Here is an 8,660-nt window from a genome sequence, read left to right on the forward strand (position 1 = left end):
TAGAGTTCTCTGTAGTTTTTAAAAAGAGTTCCGTCATTTAAAGTGGTGAAAACACCATTTTAAAAATGGGGGAGCTAACTTCACGGCGCCCCCCATTTAAAAAAAAAATGAATTTTTTTTTGTAGTTCCGGATAGATTTCGATGAGTTCTAGAGTTCCCTATAGGTTTTAAAAAGAGTTCCGTTCAAATAAGCTCAAAAATCGATGTCAAAATTGAACAAAAAATTTTCACTTTTTTTAAAAATCATTTTTTTATGGTAGATTCAGAAAGATTTCGACGAGATCTAGAGTTCTCTATAGGTTTTAAAACGCTCCGACCAATATTTCAAAAGTTACAGCCCTCCAAAGTGCGCAACTCGAAAATTTTCTAAGTCCCAAAGGGTAATTTTTTTTTTTTTTTTTTGAAATCGGCAGTTCTCGCTGGAGTTCTGGTGGCCCCCCGAAGAATTCTATCGAAAACTATTAAGGTCCGAAACGATCCGACCGATATTTCAAAAGTTACAGCCCTTCAAAATGCGCACCCTATAATTAAAAATTTTTTTTCCGGAGTTCTCTCGAGAGTTATGTTGGCCCCCCAAAGAGTTCTATCGAAAACTATTAGGGTCGGAAACGATCCGACCAATATTTCAAAAGTTACAGCCCTTCAAAATGCGCACCCTATAATTAAAAAAAAATTTTCCGGAGTTCTCGCGAGAGTTCTGTTGGCCCCCCAAAGAGTTCTATCGAAAACTATTTGGGTCCGAAACGATCCGACCAATATTTCAAAAGTTACAGCCCTCCAAAGTGAGCAACTCGAAAATTTTCTAAGTCCCGAGGGGTAATTTTTTTTTTTTGAAATCGGCAGTTCTCATTGGAGTTCTGGTGGCCCCCCGAAGAGTTCTATCGAAAACTATTAAGGTCCGAAACAATCCAACCAATATTTCAAAAGTTACAGCCCTCCAAAGTGCGCTTTCGAGTTGCGCACTTTGGAGGGCTGTAACTTTTGAAATATGGGTCGGATCGTTTCGGACCCTAATAGTTTTCGATAGAACTCTTTGGGGGGCCAACAGAACTCTCGCGAGAACTCCGGAAAAAAAATATTTTAATTATAGGGTGCGCACTTTGGAGGGCTGTAACTTTTGAAATATTAGTCGGATCGTTTCGGACCTTAATAGTTTTCGATAGAACTCTTCGGGGGGCCACCAGAACTCCAGCGAGAACTGCCAATTTCCAAAAAAAAAATTACCCTTCGGGACTTAGAAAATTTTCGAGTTGCGCACTTTGGAGGGCTGTAACTTTTGAAATATTGGTCGGATCGTTTCGAACCCTAATAGTTTTCGATAGAACTCTTTGGGGGGCCAACAGAACTCTCGCGAGAACTCCGGAAAAAATTTTTTTAATTATAGGGTGCGCATTTTGAAGAGCTGTAACTTTTGAAATATTGGTCAAATCGTTTCGGACCTTAATAGTTTTCGATAGAACTTTTCGGGAGGCCACCAGAACTCCAGCGAGAACTGCCGATTTCGAAAAAAAAAAAATTACCCTTCGGGACTTAGAATATTTTCGAGTTGCGGTACTTTGAATAGCTGTAACTTTTGAAATATTGGTCGGAGCGTTTTAAAACCTATAGGGAACTCTAGATCTCGTCGAAATCTTTCTGAAGCTACCATAAAAAAATGATTTTTTAAAAAAAGTGGAAATTTTTTGTTCAACTTTGACATCGATTTTTGAGCTTATTTGAACGGAACTCTTTTTAAAACCTATAGGGAACTCTAGAACTCATCGAAATCTATCCGGAACTACAAAAAAAATTCATTTTTTTTTTAAATGGGGGGCGCCGTGAAGTTAGCCCCCCCATTTTTAAAATGGTGTTTTCACCATTTTAAATGACGGAACTCTTTTTAAAAACTACAGAGAACTCTAGAACTCTTTCTGGGGAATCCAGAACTCTAATAAAATTTTCCGAATTTTGAAAAAGGGGGGCCAACTTCACAGACATCAGTTCGATCGCGTTTCAGGCTCTTAAAAGGGTCGTCAAAATGCTAATTCCAAGCGGCGCAAAAATCTAAGTTTAACACATGCCCAGCAGCGGTGTTGCCAGTGCCGGTTCTTCAGTAGTTACGCTCCGGAATGAGACCGGATTCTTATTAGCTTTAGTTTTGCGCAGGTCATCCCGACAGTATTTCAAAGATTGGTCGAGTAAACGTAAAAATAATAAAATCATAATAACTATATATAGAACAGAATATACGCTAAGAGAGAATTCTTTAAACGCACCAAAAATAACAAGTCAATAGACGATCATCAAATTAATATTCAAATATTAACTGGATTAAAATTAACATAATAATCACGTAATTACTAATATATATCTAATTAATTTAAGAATTAATTATATTAAAAAATAATAATACTAATAATAACCGAAGCTGGAAAACACAGGCAACAGGAACAGAGAATATTATTCCGTTCCTGTTGCCTGTGTTTTTCATTGTGCATGCAGCTTGAAGGGCGCTCGCACAATCAACAACATGGTGGATAGTTTAGCACAAAAATCAAAGGCACACGAAGTGTACCTGCTGTTCTTACTTATACTGTACAATAGAGCTGTTTTCTTTAGCTGCAGTACGACAAATTTTGCATTTAAAATAAGTGTTACAAGAAAGCATTAGAGAGGATAGGTACAAACTGTTACAGAGAAAAAATACAGAATATGCAGCTGAAGAAAACGAACTTGATAATGCGATAAGGTGGAATAAAAGCTAACAAAAAACGAAAAACGAAATCCGCCTGTACCCCTATTCTGTAACTCTTAACGACTCACCTCTTCGTGACTTTGTTCACGTTCGATATTAGCCAGACTAGACCGCGAGCTACGTCTGATGGAGCTCTTTTCGTCACTCAGCAGCTGTGCTACTTGTGCCTTGTTATCCAGCTCTACCAGCTCTACCAACAACTGCAAAAAAAACATAAAAACAAATGGTCATATTATGAATCCATATTATTAAACAAATTCAATCAAATTTTAATTTCTATATTACTTTTTATTGCAAATTGAAATTAATAATATACTGTGTGTATATATATATATACATACATACATACATACATATATATATATATATATATATATATATATACAGTATATGTAGGTCCGGAGGTATGTTCCGGGACTTTTATTTTTGATATCGGTATATTCCGGGACATTTGGCAGTTTCCAGGACTGTCCTGGAAAAAATTGATGTCCTACGGCAATTTTCGGGACAGTTTTTTGAATCTGATTACATATATATGCGTTATATTCCAGGACTGTACATTTCAAAAAACGTAAACAGTCCCGAAACATACCTCTGGACCTACATATATATATATATATATATATATATATATATATATATATATATATATATATATATACATATATATGTAGGTCCAGAGGTATGTTCCGGGACTGTTTACGTTTTTTGAAATGTAATATATATATGTAATCAGATTCAAAAAACTGTCCCAAAAAATGCCGTAGGACATCAATTTTTTCCAGGACAGTCCTGGAAACTGCCAAATGTCCCGGAATATACCGATATCAAAAATAAAAGTCCCGGAACATACTTCCAGACCTACATATATACACACATATATATATGTGACTGTATATATTGTGACGTTGCGGCCCGCCGCTTCGTGGCAGCGCCCCGCCGCCGTCACAAGGCGCGGAAATTTGCGCCCAGGGACGAGCCAGAGAGGCGACGACGAGATCTCCAGAGGCCAAAAATTGATATCATTTCCGCGTTTTGACTATGCTTTTATTTTCATGTATAAATTGTAATGCGCGCGGCGCCTCACCCACACCACGGCAAATCTTCGAGGGATAAGCTCATTGCCTTCATAATTGCGTGCCATTATGGCTCGCGGTAATTACGTAATTTTCCTCGCGTTCATTCCCATATTTCGCGTTATCCCGAGTACCTCGGCGTCTCATTTTTTGCGTTCGAAAATCACTGAAGGCCGTATTGTATTTCCCCGAATGACTCGCGTTAGGCTTAAGATAATTGGCGACAAAATCCTCGTGCGGCTCTATACGTGGCGTTCACGCGCTCCAAGCGTGACGTACCGTCCCCTCGCGATCTTTTCTGCGAGACCATAGTTTCTGTTTCTATGATTATTTCGCGTTTCCTGATGTTCCCTGTCAATCATAAGTTTCGTTCTACTGTAATTCTTTAATCTAACCACCGTGCATTCCGCGCGTGTACTATACGATACCGTAATACTTCATTCGTTCTGGCGTCCGCGCTATCATTATTTTATTTGTTTCATTTCTGACGCTCGCGTGATCGATTATATGATTTGTCTGATTGACCGAAGCCAAATCGGCCTTTCACGCGCAAATTATTAAAGAATAAATGTTAGTTTGAATTGTTAATTGCTTGAGCTCGTGGCCTTATTTATGGCGTGTCACCCCGCCGAATATCGCGCCGCCCTTCATCACCCCCGCCCCAGCCCTTAGGTCGAGCTAGCCGATTCCTCGCACATCCGCACGTCTCGCTTTGCGTCTCGTTTTGGTTTTCGTTTGCGATTTCGCGGACGCGCATTGACGCGTCTGGCGCCCAACGGTAAATTCGTTTCGCGAAGTGTCGGAGGTGCGAGGAAATCGTCGGAGAGGCCTGTTATCCCGCTCTCCTTACTCCTTTTAATTCGGCACACGTCCCAGAGCGGTCCGGGAGTGAAAAAGTCGTGACAATATATATATATATATTTTAGAGATGCACTCTCGGTGGGTTGCCCTTAACCCATCCGAGAGGTGGCGATCAAATAAAAACCGACGATTTTTGGTCGGATTTGAACTCGGATCTTCGGCTCGTTGGAGCAGCGCACATCTTTCTGCGCTATGATCGTCACCTACATATATATATATATATATATGTGTGTGTGTGTGTGTGTATATATATATACACACACACATACGTACGCACGCGCACGCTGTATGTATATATACAGTATATTATTAATTTTAAATTTGCAAAGTTTATATGGTTATTGATTATATGGTTTTAAGTTTTAATACTTGATAGTCTAAACATTTAAAATTATTTAACCTCTGATAGCAAAGCGCGAGTGTGCAAAATCATGTAAACGTGTTGCTGAAACCAATTTATGTATTGCCACAAACTTTGCGTAAGCATAAGTCGTATATCATCTAGAGCTAAAGAGAATTCCGCTAGAATTCATACTTATGATGCTTTTACAGCAAAGATATGTAAATTATTGCTGCAAACTGTTTGCAGCAACAATATGCAAATTATTTCCATCAATAACATATAAACTGTACACCAATGGAATCTCTGAGCATAAACTGCCATTGCTGGAAAAATGTGATAAATATTGAATAAACCGTTGCTTGAAGCAAATTCAATATTTGTGCTGAGCATTTGCGGACGCAGCTTTACGTGTTATTTGCGTAAACGCTCGTCACGAGTTTACAAACATATTTCATACATATAACAGACGTTTTGCTGTCTGAAACACAATATAAGTAAGAACAGTAGACACACTTTGTGGCAACTATCCGGTCTATCCGCTATGTTGTTGATCGTGCGATCACGCTTTATTTTATATGATATTATTATCTTTTTATCTTATCCATAAACGTCTATGATCTTATCTTAATATCTCATACTCAATTACTACAAAGTTACCATGACAATCGCCATTTAATATGTTATTAGTTGTGTAAATCGCCATATTTATTTCCAACTTCTTAACAGAGTGTATCTGACGAGCGTGGCCTAGTGTAGACAACGCACTGGTCTATTGAGCCAAAAGTCCCGGGCTTGATTCCCCGTAGAGCTAGAAAAATTATATTCGCTCGTTCTCCTCTCGAAAGGCAATGGCAAACCACCGAGAGTATGTCTTGCCAAAAAAATTTCTCTAAAAAATCTAACCGTTCGGATTCGGAATCGGCGTAGGTCCCATATACAATGTGTATAATCTACGTGCGCAACACATGTATATGAAGAGAAGTCACCACGTCCCGACACGAGTAATAGGATAATGATAAACAGAGTGTACCTACTGTTCTTAGACATGTCTAAGTCTCCAACATGTCTCTGTGTCTAAGACATGTTGGAGTATCTTGGAGTATCTTCACGACTTCAAATTTACCTTGGTCTTTGATAAAAGGCGCCAAAGTTCTTTAAGGTAATAGTAATAGTATTAGAATTCATCTTTACGGCCTTGTGCCAACCACCATACTCGCCATATGGTATATGTTCTCCTTTTTCTGTGCTTATTCTCCTTCCTCTCTTCAGCTACCTAAAACAAAAATCAAGATTAATCAGAAAACAATTAATTTCTAAAAGCTTCAAGAATTCAAAAAAGTTATAATAATACAAATTTAATACCCTCAACAATAAAATGCCTTGATGTAGAACAAATCTTAATATAAGGTAGCAAAAAAACTTTGTTAACAGTGAACCACTGCCATATCTTAATTTTCACATTAGGTAATGTATTTAAAAATACGGGAGTTAAAATAATAAATTAATGCTGTCACGTTTCCATTATTAGTTGTGTAATGTTGTCAAAGAGAGAAGTTTTATTGTTAATCCAAAAGTTTTAAGCTTCTTTTCATCAAATATAGGACACTTTAAAAGAACTTGTTCAGTTCTATCGAAATTGATATATCAATATTTATTTAATAATATCCATATCATATTGCTGTTACTGAATTTTTTATTGTTTTTTATGATTTAAATATTGATTATATTAAATATTACATTAAATAGTATAAACAATAATTAAAAATATTCATAACTGTGATCAAAAAATTAATTTTGTCCGAATTGTAATTTGTAAACTACTTTACAAATAAAATAATTTCTGGTAATAGCCTACGCAAAGTAAAATTTATTTATAAAAATTGAAACATTACACAACTTGAACTTGATATGGGTATTGTTTATGATCCACATTTGAGACACTTGTTCGATGTGCGTGCGTGCGTGCGTGCGTGCGTGCGTGCGTGCGTGCGTGCGTGCGTGCGTGCGTGCGTGCGTGCGTGCGTGCGTGCGTGCGTGCGTGGTGACCCAATATTTAATGTCTACAATCAGGAAGCTGTAAACTTGTCAGTCGAAGCACCTGGTCCTGACTTATTAAAACATTGTGCAGAAATGCTGAATAGATCCACGCGACATAGACTGATAAAAATGAAGTATTTAAATATTGCATTTATCTTTGCGTTTGACAGACAAAATATACTTGAACAATTAATACATATTCTCAATAACTTTTTGTATCTTTCTAAATTATTATCTTTAAAAACAATTTATTATCATAATGATATTTAAAAATAAGTTATTATTAATCAAATAAAATTATTTTTATTTTTACTTTGTACTTTGTACATAGATATGTCCGTTGCATTTGTTAAATCGCGCAAGTAATAATGTAACTACAACTAATATTAATAATTATTATTATGACTTATAGAAAATAGAGTCATAAAAGTTAAAAAAAATTACTTCTATAAGTAAGAAATATCTATATATTATTGTTTCGTGCTCTGCCGAGGTATCCTCGAGACACGAATGATTGCCGGGACCACCCTGTCCAGGGCGCAGGGCAAGAGCCGAGGAGTTAGCGAGGAGTGAGTTTAGATAACGCACGCCCTTGATTTGATTGACAAGCACAATTTATTTCAACGCGATATTTGTACAGTTTTTTCGCACTCGCACGACCGAGCGGGCTGAGCATCTGCGGTAGATGTCGGGACGGAAATCTTGCGTCGCTCGTACTCTCTGCACTTGTTCGCGAAACGGAGATCTTGCAGAGCGATTGACTACCGCCCTCGCGATCGGAGATCTTGAACGCGACCGACGGATATCTTGCTCGCGAGGCAGATGAGCGACCGCAAACACGATGATCAGGCGCACGGCGCACTTAGGTTCCCTCGGGGACGCGATCGTAAGCACGAGGTGCACACAAATTACACTGAGAACGTAACTTAATATACGAGACGCGGTAATGCCGCGTTAACGATGAGAACGGCGCGGCACGACAAGATGGCCGCGAGCGGGGTCGATATCGGGATCAAACTCCCAGAATTGTACAGACTTGCTTGTCTGAACTTACGCGCGATTATTGTGACTTGTGACGCTCGAGAAAGAGGCGCTCGCAAAACCCGGGTTTGATTCGTGTGACGGTTTCGCCGTCGACACGATTCTCGCTTGAAGAATCACGCTACCGCACGCGGTGATCACGTGATCCGTCCCTTGGTTTCGCCACGTCGTTGCTGGCGAACGGATAACGAAGGCTCATGGAAATGAATGTTTCGCGCGACGATCCTTTAAGCGGGTGCAAAATCGCGACGAAGCGTGTGCGCTCGATGCAACCCTTGGCACGGATGCAGGGAGCGTACCCAACTAGCCGGAATTCGCGCGCGGACCAATCCACACCGGGTGCTAGCGCGACGAAGACGAAAACCGGATCACACTTCGCTTCACGTGAACGAAAGAGCGATTTGAGATGTTTCACGCGGCGACCAATCGAGCGGGTGCGGCTCGCGATAAAACTATACGGACTTCGCGCAATTACTTTCGGCACTCCCGATAAGATAATTGCCACGAACGGCCGGCTCGACTTTCTCCTTAGCGAGGCAGAAACGGAAGAGAGCGCGGATCGATCGAT

General features: G+C 39.2%; 1 long non-coding RNA gene across 2 annotated transcripts in view; it reads right to left on the bottom strand.

Annotated features, from left to right (window-relative positions):
* Positions 1-8,660, bottom strand: part of LOC143907611 (uncharacterized) — a 43,599-nt gene that overhangs the window by 16,723 nt on the left and 18,216 nt on the right. For both annotated transcript variants that reach the window (XR_013259899.1, XR_013259898.1), the window contains exons 3-4: positions 6,138-6,287; positions 2,803-2,934 (exon numbers count right to left, since the gene is read on the bottom strand). This is a non-coding gene — a long non-coding RNA (uncharacterized LOC143907611). The remainder of the gene's footprint in view (positions 1-2,802; positions 2,935-6,137; positions 6,288-8,660) is intronic.

Source organism: Temnothorax americanus, unplaced genomic scaffold (genome assembly GCF_048541705.1).
Source record: "Temnothorax americanus isolate GAGA-0224 unplaced genomic scaffold, ASM4854170v1 Scaffold84, whole genome shotgun sequence".
Taxonomy (NCBI): domain Eukaryota; kingdom Metazoa; phylum Arthropoda; class Insecta; order Hymenoptera; family Formicidae; genus Temnothorax; species Temnothorax americanus.